The 15,154-nt window shown below is 43.0% G+C and overlaps 1 protein-coding gene across 2 annotated transcripts in view; it reads left to right on the plus strand.

Annotated features, from left to right (window-relative positions):
- LOC140206136 (retinoic acid receptor RXR-gamma-A-like) overlaps nucleotides 1-15,154 on the plus strand; it is a 279,149-nt gene that overhangs the window by 112,685 nt on the left and 151,310 nt on the right. The gene's annotated exons all lie outside the window — the stretch shown is intronic.

Consider the following 15,154-nt stretch of genomic DNA (forward strand, 5'->3'; position numbering starts at 1 on the left):
CGATGGTAGAGGTACCTTAGGTACTTTTAAGAGATGTTTAGATGGGCACATAAATGTGAGGAAAATGGAAGGATATGGACATCGTGTGGGCAAAAGGAATTAGTTTAGTTGTCCATTTGATTATTAATTTAATTTGTTCAGAACAACATTGTGGGCCAAAGGGTCTGTTCTTGTGCTATACTGTTCTATTTTCTACATTCTATGTTTGTGCTGATGTTAATGTCAAATTAAAATAGATTTATCTGAGTGTAGACGATACACATCCCTCTATTACCTGCACAATCACGTGCCTATAAAATAGTTTCTTAAATGTGTTTATTACATCTGCCTCTATGACTTCCCCAGGCAGCATGTTTTGGCACTTGTAAAAACACTTGCCCTGCACATCTCTTTTGAACTTTGAAATTATGTCCTCTAATGTTTGACATTTCTACTTTGGGGTAAAGGTTCAAACTGTCTACCCTATATTTTCCTCTCATAATCTCATAATCCTCTTTCAGGTCTCCCCTCAGCCTCTGCCCATCCAGAGAAAACAAACCAAGTTTGTCAGTCTAACCTTATAGCTAATACTCTCTAATTCAGTCAGCATCCTGGTGAACTTCTCTACCCACCCCAAACCCATTGTAAGCCATGATCAGAAATGTACACAATAGAAGGCTGCTGATTATATCTCAGGGCTGTGCCCGGGTAACTGGTCTCCATGGACACTTTAGTACCAATTGCCCCTAACCCCTTCAACAATCTTACCACTCAACCGAAGGAAAGGGCAAGTGGGGGCTGAAGATCAGTTTGGATTACAGCATCACTGTCAGGCAGTCAGGTGAGAGCTACAATAAGCTTTATTGTGATTCTTCTATCATCAAATATCTTCCCCAAAATTATTCCCTGAACTCATATGAAGAATAGTCTTCTATGTGGTTGTAGAAACCTGATGATGATGATGAAGATGATGGCATCCATCCATCTCGAAGGACAACGGATAGTGGCACTGGAGTGACCTCTCTAAGACACAAGCCTGGGTAGAGGGTATGAAGATCCTGGGATGCCCAGTATCCCCCTCTCGGCCTCACCTGTATATTCCAAAGGAAAATGAAGCAATATGTTTGGCAACAGCTTGGCTGCAGGAGCTGCTAGGAGGATGGTCAGTGACGTCATCTGCGTTAGAGTCTCCGCCCTGAATTTTCTGTCTGGATTTACTCCCGTAGCCTTCATCCTTCCCAATGCTACCCACAAGGCAGTGGCACATAGCTGAGGATCTGGTTCATGAGTACCAGGGCATGTCCACACACCTGCGTGCTACGTATGCAGGGGCCAGACCTCCTTCCCATCCTCTGTAGTTCAGCCTGAGTCTGAAAGGTGTTCATTTTCCATGTGTAGCCAGCGAGAAAGCACTACAAAGCTTGCTGTTGGAGAGGCTCTGTACTAGGAGGGAGAAATGTGTGCATTCAGCTCTCCTTTTCACAAGACTACTAGCCAGCGGTGGAAACTGAAAGTGAGAGTGACAAGCACTACCCATTACACTACCAAACTAGATGTATCACAACAACCATTTGACACACAGAAGCCCAATAAAAGGACTTGAATTTCTTTGATGTCTTTTTTAATCTCTGGGTAGCCCAATGCATTTAATGAACAATGAAGAAATAGGCTCATAAATAGAGTAATACCATCATTGAAACAGGACCTTCAACCTACTGTGTTCATGCCAACCTTCAATTACCCACCAATATTAATCCAGTTTTCCAGCAGTTAGCCCAGGACCTTCTGCTACTTGACAATTCAAGTGCTCACCTAGATACCTATCTGTGGGAGTCTCTGCCTCTAGCAATATTGCAGGGAAATACCAAAGTGAATTCCCTATTGCACTGCAATATTTGTAGAACTAGGTCCTAGGAACTGCAAGCCAATTATTAAAAAAAAACATGATCTGTTGCAGTAATGTTGGTAGAGGGGAAGTTATTGACTGGGTTAATTAATTATCATTGTTCTTCAAAGTTATGCTCTAGAATTTTTTCACCCACCTTAAAGGTTAGGACCTCAGATTTTCATCTGCAAGATACAGTATAAAGTAGCAGCCCGCTCTGTGTTTCAGGAAACCTCAGCCTTCTACATCATGCATCAAGCTACTAACCCCCCACCCCTCAGTACTACTCCAGAGACTAAAGGTTTAATAATGAGTCACTGCACTGGGGGCCCGGTCTACTGGAAAAGTTGGTGGGGCCCGAGGGGGGTCAGGAAGTGGAGAATAGGACTGTGGGGAGAGGTGTGGGGTGGGCAACATGAGGATGGTGACACTGTGTCCTGTAATGGGAAGCAAAGGATTTACCACAGGATTCCCAATCCAATGCCGATTTGCAAATACCTTTTTTTATGTGGGAAAGTCCAATGATGAAATTTTCCCTGCAATGCTCCATGAGGGTCGTTACTCAGGGCAAGGAGTTACACCAAGCCTAACCAATTCTGGGAAGGACCTAATTGGATTTACAGAGTGCAGTAGACTCATTCAATGTCTTTGATTTTGGTCCAAGTCCATTTTCAGTCATGCAACTGGCAAAACCCCAAATATGTATTTATTTCTATTATTTTGCCTCTTAGTTCAGGGTCTATAAAGCTGGAGGTGTCAGGGGAAGAGCTCTTTCACATTTAGCTGGAAGTAGCTAACTCCAGTCCCATTCTGCCATCTACTCATGCTTACCCTCTGTATCTCCTTCCAACAAAGTTCTTTTGGGCCATTAGGTCTTTGACATCATTTGAAGCCATCAATCCCACTTCCCTTCTTACTTCCCTGCCAGCCACTTTCTCATGTGTCCCATCAACACCCCTCTTTACTTTATTTTATTGTCGCCAAACAGTTGATACTAGAGCATACAATCATCACAGCGATATTTGATTCTGCGCTTCGCGCTCCCTGGAGTAAATCAATAGTAAAAATTTAAATTATAAATCATAAATCGAAAATAGAACAGAGAAGGTAAGGTAGAGCAAAAAAACTGAGAGGCAGGTCCGGAAATTTGAAGGGTACAGCCCAGATCCGGGTCAGGATCAGTTCAGCAGTCTTATCACAGTTGGAAAGAAGCTGTTCCCAAATCTGGCTGTACGACTCTTCAAGCTCCTGAGCCTTCTCCCGGAGGGAAGAGGGGCGGAAAGTGTGTTGGCTGGGTGGGTCATGTCCTTGATTATCCTGGCAGCACTTCTCCGACAGCGTGTGGTGTGAAGTGAGTCCAAGGACGGAAGATTGGTTTGTGTGATGTGCTGGTCTGTGTTCACGATCTTCTGCAGTTTCTTCCAGTCTTGGACAGGACAACTTCCATACCAGGTTGGGATGCACCCCAGAAGAATGTTTTCTACTGTGCATCTATAAAAATTAGTGAGGGTTTTAGGGGACAGGCCAAATTTCTTTAGCTTTCTCAGGAAGTAAAGGCACTGGTGGGCCTTCTTGGCAGTGGACTCTGCTTGGTTGGACCAAGTCAGGTCATTTGTGATATTGACTCCGAGGAACTTAAAGCTTTTGACCTGTTCCATTTGCGCACCACCGATGTAAATTGGGTAGTGCGGTCCGCTACTCTTTCTGAAGTCAACAACCAATTCCTTCGCCTTGCTGACGTTGAGGGATAGGTTATTGTCTTCGCCCCATGTCACCAGGTTCTTAATTTCCTCTCTGTACTCAAACTCGTCATTACCCAAGATACAGCCTACAATTGTGGTGTCATCAGCAAACTTATATATTGACTTTGATGGAAACTTGGCTACACAATCATGGGTGTACAGTGAGTACAGCAGGGGGCTGAGTACACAGCCTTGTGGGGCACTGATGCTCAGAGTGATTGTAGAGGAGAGCTTGTCCCCTATTTTTACAGCGTGGGTCCTGTCTGTGAGGAAGTTGAAGATCCAGCTGCAGATCTGAGTACAAAGGCCCAGGTTCCAGAGCTTAGGAATCAGTTTATTTGGAATGATGGTATTAAAGGCAGAGCTGCAGTCAATGAAAAGGAGCCTTGCATATGCATCTTTATTCTCCAGGTGTTCTAAGGAGGAATGTAGGGCCAGAGAGATGGCATCTGCCGTTGACCTGTTGCTCTGGTAGGCGAATTGCAAGGCGTCAAGGTTGACTTGTAGGCTGTGGTTGATGTGTGCCATAACCAATCGCTCGAAGCACTTCATAGCAATTGATGTCAGAGCCACAGGTCGATAGTCATTCAGGCATGCCACCTTGCTCTTCTTCGGCACTGGGATTATTGTTGCCTTCTTAAAACACGAGGGGAATCTTAGACTGAAGCAAGGAGCAGTTGAAGATGTCAGCAAACACTCCAGCTAGCTCGCTTGCACAGACCTGGAGAACCCGTCCTGGGACGCCATCTGGGCCCGTCGCCTTCCTTGGACTTATCTTCAGGAAGGCCTTTCTTTCATCCTCCTCGGTGATGATGAATCTCGATGCCACCAGATCCGGTTCATCCGGAGGGAGCGGGACGCTCCTCTTCTGTTCAAATCCTGCGTAGAATACGTTAAGTTCGTCAGGAAGAGAAGCACCATAATTATTGATATTCCGAGCCTTTTCTTTGCACCCAGTGATCTCATTTAGACCCTGTCATAGTTTACTGGCATCCCTTTGGTTAGCCTGGGCTTCCAACTTGGCTCGATATTGCCTCTTGGTGCCCTTAATTGCTTTCTGGAGTTCACGCCTGGATTCCGTGTAGCGACTGGTGTCCCCGGACCTAAAAGCTGCAGCTCTAGCCTTTAGAAGGGACTTGACCTCATAATTTATCCAAGGTTTCCGGTTAGGGAATACCCGGATCGTCTTGCGAGACACACAGTCCTCTGTACATTTCCAGATAAAGTCCGTGACAGCTGAGGCATACTCATACCATACGCTCTACCACACGCTCACCAAAATTTGCAGCAGCCAATTAACCTACCCAGTCGCTCACCTTCAAGTTCAAGATTGTGTCATCAGCATCAGTACCCCGGGTAAAAATGCCATGAAAATCAGCCTTTTCCAGCAGCACCATTGTATATTATAAATTTAGAACTACCTAGGCTTACCCATAGCCCTCTATTTTATGGGTAACCTTAGGTAATTTCTAAAGTAAGTACATGCTCGGCACATCATTGTGGACCGAAGGGCCTGTATTGCGCTGTGGGTTTTCTATGTTTCTATGTAGAATGGTTCCAGGATGGTTTCAGCTCATCACCACCTTCTCAAGGGCAACTAAGGATAGGCAATAAATGCTGGTTTGGCCGGTGATGTCCACATTCTGCAAGTTTTAAAAAAATTGGTGAGGTTCCCTGATAAGGGACATCACCTTCCTGACACATCAACTCTTGTAGATGTTCTCAGTGGTGGGGAGGACTGTACCTGTGATGGGACTTGCTGAGTCCACCATTTCTGTGGTCTCTTGTGATCCTGTGTATTTGAGTTTCCATGTTGTAACCAATTAGAATGGTTTTCAGATGTGGAAGGAAAGCAAAGCACTGAGGAAAGACCCATGTGGTCACAGAGAGAACATTTGAACTCCCCACAAGAACGCTGGAAGTACAGATTGAGCCCAGGTTGCTGGAACTGTGAGGCTACAGCACGATTTCTGCACCACCATGCCTCACCTGTGCCACCAGGCCAAATGGTAATTGGCAGGGAATCCCAGTATAGCCTGCTCAAGAGGAGAGAAAAGCAATTGCATCAGCATAGCACACTTCCCATCCCCTTCAGATCATCTCCAGCACTTTACAGCCAATGCTGTGTACACATTGTAATGCCAAACAATACTGAGTAAGAGCGACTTCTTCCACTGTCGGAGTCTGTATAGAGTCAGAGGATAGAGAGTTACAGCAGGGAAACAGGCCCTTCAGTCTAACTTCTTCATTCTGACCAAGGAGCCTATCCGAGCTAGTCACAACTAAGACCCCCATTTTAGCACTACACACTAGGGGCAAATTATACTGGCCAATCAACCTACCAATCCACTCATCTTTGGGATGAGGTGGAAACTAGAGCACCCAGGGGAAAATCCACACATTCACAGGGAGGGTTAAGCTAAGCTAAGCAGTCCTTTTGAATAGAGTGAATTGAGAATGACTCAGCCAAAATACTAACGAGACCCATAGTCATCCATTAATTTAGGAATTGGATATGTTTAATGAGTTGGTATTGGGATAGGAGGGTGAAACAATGGCTGCTCTTGGAAAACAGTCCCAAGTACAATTGACCAAATGACTTTCTCTGTCTAGCAGATCCTTGTATGTCATCAGGGTCTTGGGTTGATTCCCAAACTATAATCTTCCTTACCACCAAGTTAAAGTTAGGTAGGGAAAGCCTCCCTTGACTGATGAATAGGGTTTTCCCCACAATGAAGAATGCTGAAATGAATTCTGCCTCTTTACTGAAATGTGATACTTTCCCCTTTATCAACTTTACAGCTTCTTTCGACAGTGTTAGCAGTATTTTTCTTTGATCTAATATTTTTGTCTCCTGTTAACCACTGCTGAACCACATTTTTTTTTGTAGCTTAAGAGATAATTATTTGTTGTAACTCCATGGTGATTTTTAAATGTTGTCCATTGTTTATCTGCTATCATAGCTTTCAATATGGTTTCCTGGTTCACCAGAGACAATTCACATTTCCTACCTTCACAATTAGCTTTGTTTAACTTAAAGTCCCTGGTTTCAGACTGAACTAAACCTTAATATAAAATTTCATTGTAATTGCTCTTCTCTAATGACCTGTTAACTACTGGATTATTAATTAACCATTCTCATTCCTTAGTACTAGATATAAAATAGACTCCACTCATCATCCTCCTGGCTACCATGATAGAGTCACAGGGCATGAATTTGGGCCCTTCGTCCAAGAGGTCCACAGCGGCCAAGGTTCTCTTCTAAGCTAGTTCCATTTGCCTGTGTTTGGCCCATATCCCCCTGAACCAGGCGTTCCCAACCTTTTTTATGCCATGGACCAATACCACTAAGCAAGGGGTCCATAGACCCCTGTTTAGAAACCCCTGTTCTAAACCTTTCCTGTCCACATACCTTTAATGTACCATCCTCAACCATTTCTTCTGGCGTTTCATTCCATCTATCACCAACCTTCTGGAAGAAAAATTTGCTCCTAAGGTCCATAAAATCTTTCCCCTATCACCCTAAATTAATGTCTCTAATTCTTGATTCCCAACCCTGTGAAAAAAAAGTGTGCATTGACCCCATCTGTGCCACTTATGATTTTATATATCCTCATTCTACTTTTCAAGATAAAATGTCTGAGCCTGTCCAACCTCTTCCTATAACTCAGTCATTCAAGTCCTGGCAACATTCTTGTCAATTCAACATTCACAGCTTTCAGCTTTCTTATTCAGGGTGACCAAAACTGTGCGCAATACTCCAGCTGCAATCTCACAAATGTCTTGTACAACTTCAACATAACATCCCAACTTCTATACTTAGTACCCTGACTGATGAAGGCCTTTCCATCTTCCTGTCTACCTGCAATGCTACTTTTGGGGAACCAAGCAATTGTAATCCTATGTTCCTCATTTCCAAAACACCAGCCAGTGAATATCCTATCCTGGTTTGTTTTCCCAAAATTCAACACCTCTCACTTATCCAAATTCACTTTTCCAGAAATTCATCTTGTATATATTCCAGGAATTCATAAATAAGTTTTCACGATTATTGTGTTACCTACTTTACGTGCTCCTCTACTTTACTAAGTTATGCTATTTCTGCTGTTGTTTATGTCCTTGTATACAGCTTTCACCTAGGTATCTGCACGTGGCTGTTTAACCTCTACCCAAACCAATTCTACCATGATGTCTGGCCCACGATCCATGCTAATAATTGATCCCAGCCTTTATTATTCACATGAGACTTCGTCCTTTTCTAATTTTTAATTCTCCTCTGAATGTAAACTGCCCTGGAATACATAATTCCCAATCTTGGAAAATCTGCAGCCTCACCTCTCGAGTGACTGTAGTATTGAAACCTTCGGAGTTGTAATCGTAGATAGATGCTGCATAGGTATTGTTCATCATCAGCCTCTTAATTACACTAATCCTATATTAGTTGCCTTTTTTAAAATTCTCTCCCCATTCCCATAAACACCCCGCCCCCAGATTCTGCACACTAGGGACAATTTACAGTAGCCTATTAAGCTATGAATCCGCACATCTTTGGGATGTGGAAGGACACTGGTGAGCCCTGAGGAAGCCTATGTGGTCACAGGGAGAATGTATAAACTCCACACAGATAGCTCCAGAGGTCAGGATTGGACCTGGGTCTCTGGCACTATGAGCACCATTAGGCTGCCCATTTGTTCTTTAAATTCACCTACATTGCAATGAATGCTACTTGCAGAGTGATAAGGTGGCTAGAGCCAGAATATCACTATCATTATTCATTGTCCATTTTCTTGATAATTAGAACAACCACTCTCCTCCCCGCACTCCATCCCACAAATAATTAGAATCAACCCTTATCTCTACATCACTTGTTGTCTGATTTGCTCAGATACTGGATCAGTTCAGTTCAAGTGAAGGCTATCCCAGTGGAGTAATTCCCTCTCAGCAGAACTTTTGCCAGGATTGTATTAGTTGAAACCTGTTCCTCTTTCACCACACTTTGAGCCACAAATTCAATTCTCTGGTATTATTTACCCTTTTCCATGCAAAGTCCAGGGAATTGGGCTCCTGCGTAGCAAATTGAGGCTGATCCCAGTTCAAGCCCTTTATTGACACTGGTTTGCAATAGGCAAGTAACCATATCTTGAGGTGTGCATGCTCAAAGCAACCAGGGTTAATGATTGCTCAACAAAAAGGAGCACAGACTTTTGCATTGAAACTCCCCAAACACTGTTGGTCACACAGAATATACCCATTACAGCCTTCACATGACAAACAAGTAGAGTGACCCTGTACCTTCTGACTAAATGTCTCCAGCTGACTCTGAAGGGCTTTAGAATGCTAATAGCACTCATTTCCTTTTGATACGGTGCTCTTGTTTATTCATAAGCACAATATTGCTGGTAAATTTGTCATACCCATCATTTAGTGCTGAATGACAAGACACCAGGTCTGCTCCAAAGCCTACCAAGCCTTGGTCAAGGGCATTAATTGATTGAAAGACCTAAAAGGGTAGACCAGAAGAAGCCCCCTTGATGGAGAGGTCCTCAACAAGGGAGGCATTCATGAAGTTATAGCTAAGCCACACGGGGTCAAACTGAAGCAATTAACAAACCGTAGTACATTCTCTGAAACATAGTCACTGCTCAACATACTGTCCCTACACATTTGGAGAAGAAGGATGCTTATGTGAGAATGCTGTTCTTGGACTACAGTTCAGCATTCAACACCATAATTCCATCCAGGCTCAACAGGAAGCTCAGAGATCTTCGTCTTGACCCTGCCTTGTGCAGCTGGATCCTGGACTTCCTGTGAGATTGCCGGCAGATGGTAAGAGTGGGCTCCCTCACTTCCACCCCTCTGAATCTCAATACAGGAGCCCCTCAGGGCTTTGTACTAAGTCCCCTCCTTTACTCCCTGTAAACCCATGACTGTGTCTCCACCCACAGCTCTAATCTGCTAATTAAATTTGCTAACACTACATTGATTGGTCTAATCTCAAACAATAATGAGGTGGCCTACAGGGAAGAAGTCGTCTCTGTGACACAGTGGTGTCAAGAAAACAACCTCTCCCTCAATATCGCAAAAGCAAAGGAGCTGGTTGTGGATTACAGGAGGAATGAAAATGGGTTAACTCCTATTGACATCAATTGATCTGGGGTTGAGAGGGTAAACAGCTTTACGTTCCTCGGCATCCACATCACTGAGGACCTCACGTGGTCTGTACACACCAGCTGTGTGGCAAAAAATGCGCAGCAACTCCTCTTTCACCTCAGATGGTTAAGGAAGTTTGGTACAGGCCCCCAAATCCTAAGAACTTTCTACAGGGGCACAATTGAGAGCATCCTGACTGACTGAATCACTGCCTGGTATGGGAATTGTACCTCCCTTAATTGCAGGATTCTGCAGAGAGTGGTGTGGACAGCCCAGCACATCTGTAGTTGTGAACTTCCCATGATTCAGGACATTTAGAAAGACAGGTACAGGTGTGAGAAAAGGAATTGGCCGAAAGTTCATTAGAGACCCAGGTCACCCCAACCCCAATTTATTCCAGCTGCTACCATCCAGGAAACAGCACTGCAGTATAAAAGCCAGGACCAACAGGCTCCAGCACAGTCTCTTCCTCCAGGCCATCAGACTGATTAACACGCTGATTTGAGTGTATTTCTATGTTACATTGACTGTTCTATTTATTATAAGTTTTTACAAATTACTATGATTGCACATTGCACATTTAGATGGAGATGTAACGTAAAGATTTTTACTCCTCAAGTATGTGAAGTTCGTAAGAAATAAAGTCAATTCAGTTCAATTCAATTCAAAGCAGAGGGTTAACAGAATTGTTTCCATCTGAGAGTGAATGGCAGGACAGCTCAAGAAGCTACTTGGTTTCTCCTGTTCTTGTGCTCATGTCTTCAATCATTCCACAACTTGACTTGGAAATATTGTACCGCAAGCATTTTTGATAAATGTACATCAGAATCCTGAACAGGACTGGGCCATCCAGCTTGCTCCATAATCTTTTTTTTTCAGCACTATCCCCATGCGATTCCTTAAATATCAAGAAATGTATCAATCTGCTTAGTGACTGAGTTCCAACGATGCACCACACCTTCCCAAATGGACAAACCTTTGCCCTGAAACTGTGACTTCTAAACCTAGGCTCCTGTCTAGGGAAAGCATTCTTCCTGAATTCAACCCCCATCCCAACCCCACCATATGTCAAATCTTCTAAAAATTTGTTTCAATGAGATCTCCTCTTGTTCTTTTAAACTCAAGAAAACACATTCCTAGTCTACTCTCTCTCTGCTAAGGGCAAACTCACATTATAGACAAAGCCTGTAATAAACATCTGTTTAAAGTACCCCTCCAAAACTGCACAAAGTTGAATTCCCTGGCCTTAATTTGGATAAATCTTTCAGTAATACAGCTGAAATGTCTGATCCTGTAGCACTTGCTTTATCCAGTACTCTCAACTGTTTCTTGAACTCATGTTGAGTTGCTGGACACTGATTTCTGTGACTGTTGGTAGCTCAGGAGAAGTCGAGTTAGATCATTCACTCAGCACTGCTGAAAGACATGGTTGTGAATGCTTCGAGCTTGTTTGGTGCACTCATATGAGGTTCAAAGTTCAAAATAAATTTATTATTTATTTATTATTCAAAGTACATTTATGTCACCATATACAACCCTGAGATCTATTGCCTTGCAGGTTCACTCAATAAATTTGTAATAGAATAACAACCATAATAGAATCAATGAAAGACCTCATCAACTGGCATTCAACCAGTGTGTAAAAGACAACAATCTGTGCAAATACAAAATTAAATAAATAATAATAATAATAAGTAAGCAATAAATATCAAGAACATGAAATGAAGAGACCTTGAAAGTGAATCCATAGGTTATGGGAACATTTCATTGATGGGGCAAGTAAAGTTGCGTGAAGTAATCCCCACTGGTTCAAAAACCTGATGGTTGAAGGGTAACAACTTTTCCCGAACCTGGTGGTTTGAGTACTGAGGCTCTTGTACCTTCTTCCAGTTGGCAGCAGTAAGAAGAGAGCATAACCTGGCTGGTGGGGTCCCTGATTATGGAAACATCAGGAAACTTATTCTTCATTGCTTTTGAGAGTGGAGGTATTTTCAAAGCATTTTCCTTTCACTAACAGTGTAACTGTTCATTATTGGTCTTATGTTGATGCTCTGGGATTGGAGAGCTGTGATCTGATCCATTTGCATGTTTTGATTTATTATTTTTACAGAATATAGAAGAATATTAGTGAATCTGATGGACTTTTACAACAATCTCCTCATCTAAGAACCAATATTAATTAAGCTAATTTTTATTTATTTACTTAAACTTCAGATCCCTACATACCAGATGGGGAATTCAACTCCTGCTTCTGGGGCAACTGAACTATTTGTAAGTTGGAAATGAACAGACACAGTGTGTGGGAAAGGATCACAGAAACAGCTGTGACAGGAGACACGGGAAGAGCGGTCGCCAGCCAGCCTCAGCAACTCAGTGAATGAGGGAGTGAGTCTGCTCAGCGACACTGGCCCTGCTTGGCCCCCCTCAGCTGCCAATTGCTGCAGCTTAGGGTGTGGGGGTGGGCAGGTAGTGGTGTGTAGAAAAGGCACGTAGAAATACCCATGCCCATTCAGCAGAAGATGCCTGCAGCCTCACAACTGCCTGCAAATCCATCCCCATCCACTCCACTGGTCTCCAAACACTCGTCAATATATGATATGGAGTGTTCATAACACAGGTGTTCATGACCCAGGGAAGACCTGTATCATTTCTGTTTGCTGCTGCTTCTGCCATGAGGTTTCAGACTGTACAGACACTATAAAACTATAGATGTGGTAATATAGAACAAAAAAAACTATTGGAGAAACTCAGCTGTTGAACAGCATCTGTGTGAGGAAAGGAATTGTTAATGCTTTGGGTTGAAACTATCCTGATGCAGAGGGAAGTTTCACTGAGATCCCCATCATCCTTTTGAACTCCATCAAGCACAGACCCAGAGACATCATATGATCCTCATACATTAAGCCTTTCAATCCTGGAACACCCATATGGCCTCGGTAGACAAGCCCTCTAATCTGTCCTGCCTGAGCACTGTTGTAACATTTTCCCTGACTATATTCCAAATGTGTTCTAACCAGCACCTTATAAACCTCTGCAGTACATCAACGTTTTCATTTTCTAGTCCTCTTATTTTCTCTTAACAATAGCACACATGTTTGTTTAATTATTCTGACCCCTCAATATAATTTTTATCAGCCACAATACCTGTACTAATCCTTTCCTTTTCCAAACCAACAATCTGATTTTGTATTTATTACATTCTAGACTCATAATTCATTTTCCCTTGACTTATAAGTTTCTTGGAAATCCTTTGCCCAAATTCTTTGATTACTCCCAACTTTTTCTGGCAACTTTAGCAGAATCAGATTTATTATCACCGACTAATATGATGTGAAATTTGTTGTTTTGTGGCAGCAGTACTGTGCAAAGACATAAAGCTGCTATAAATTACAAATATAAATAGAGCAAAAAAAATGAGGTAGTGTTCATGAGTTAATGGACCGTTCAGAAAACTGGTGGTGGAGGAGGGGAAGAAGCTGTGAGTTGTTCCATATGGATCTTCAGGCTCTTGCGCTACCTCCTCGCTGGTAGTAACAAGAAGAGGTCATCTCTGGATGGCAAGGTTTCTTAGTTATGGATGCCAGCTTCTTGAGACAGCGCCTCCTGAAGATGCCCTTGATGGTGAGATGGGTCTACAAACCCGTGAAGCCTTTGTGATCCTGTGCACTTGAGGCACAGATGCAGCCAGTCAGAATGCTCTCCATTGTGCATCTATGGAAATTACAAGCTCCTTCCTTGGATTTAATACTATTTTCATTTGCTCCTTTATTTCAATAGTTAGACTATTTTTGTGCTTTCGCAGAATTTTTATTTTCTGCAATTCATGGATTAATTCTATGGTTGCTATAGATATAGACAGCCATGAGATGTTAGCTCATTGCTATCTGCAGTCATCCCTGAGATATAGTTTCCCCATCAGCTATAGCCAAACTGCCAGGACACTTTGGAAACACGAGAGACTGTAGGTAGGGGAATCTAGAGCAGCAAACAGCTTGCTGGAGCAACTCAACAGGTCAAGCAGCATCTGTGGGAGAAGGGAATCATTAACAATTTGGGTCGAAACTCTACATCAGGACCAGGACCAGGGTTTCAGCCCGAAATGTCAGTTCCCAACTGGCCACTGATTATGATACTTTTGACAGGAAGCAGCAGCCATTCTTCACCACCTGGCAATCAATGCTCACATGTTACCAGGTTTCTACAGTATATAGAGAGCATACTTGGAATATTGCCTTCAAGTTCCTTTCTCCTTACCTGGGAATCAGTGTATTTGTTATTGAAAGAGTAAATTTCAACAGTTTTAGGTACCCTGTTATAGGAAAGATGTAGTCAAACTGGAAAGATTTATTGGAACATACAACATCCAGTGTTGATGCAGGAATAATATTACCCCTCATTGTTAAGTCTAGAAGGAGGATCAGAGCATCAAGGTAAGGGATTAGCTCTTCAGCATTGAGATGAAATGGAGACACCAGAGAGTAGATGCAGGAATCTGAAACGGGCACACTGTTGAAGGAATTCACTAGGTCAAGCAGCACCTGTGATTTGCCATTGGTTTGCGTTAGTCCTGATGCAGGGTTTTAATGTGAAAGGTGGACAATTCCTCTCCTTCCCCCTCCCCCACCCACAGATGCTGCTTCACCTTCTGACTTCTTCCAGCAGATTGTTGCTGAGAATTGTCTTCACTCAGAAGGTGGTAAACCTTTGGAATTCTTGCCCTAAGAGACACGATGAAAAATAGAAACATAGAAAACCTACAACACAATACAGGTCCTTTGGCCCACAATGCTGTGCTGAACATCTACTTACTTTAGAAATTACCTAGAGTTACCCATAGCCCTCTATTTTTCTAAGCTCCATGTACCTCTCCAGGAGTCTCTTAAAAGACCTTATTGTTTCCGCCTCCACCGCTGTCGCCGGCAGCCCATTTCATGCACTCGCCACTCTCTGCGTAAAAACCTTGCTCCGAACATCTCCTCTGTACCTACCGGTACTTACAATCACCTTAAGACTGCGCCCTCTCGTGTTAGCCATTTCAGCCCTGGGAAAAAGCCTCTGACTATCCACACGATCAATGCCTCTCATCATCTTATACACCTCTGTTAGGTCACCTCTCATCCTCCGTCGTTCCAAGGAGAAAAGACCGAGTTCACTCAATCTCTTCTCATAATTTATGCTCCTGTAACTGATTATATTCAAGAATGATATAAATAGATTTGTCGGCTGTTAAATATGTGTCCAGCTCAAGATAGCGACTGAATGCTCTGGCTCTCTGCTTCTATTTCGTACGTTCTTGTGTTCTTGACATGGGAGACAATATCTTGGTCAATCCAGTCAATATTATCTATTTGAGAGACGTCGCTATGGCCACGATTGTCTGTTTTTCTGGTTACAACAG

Source organism: Mobula birostris, chromosome 12 (genome assembly GCF_030028105.1).
Source record: "Mobula birostris isolate sMobBir1 chromosome 12, sMobBir1.hap1, whole genome shotgun sequence".
Classification (NCBI taxonomy): domain Eukaryota; kingdom Metazoa; phylum Chordata; class Chondrichthyes; order Myliobatiformes; family Myliobatidae; genus Mobula; species Mobula birostris.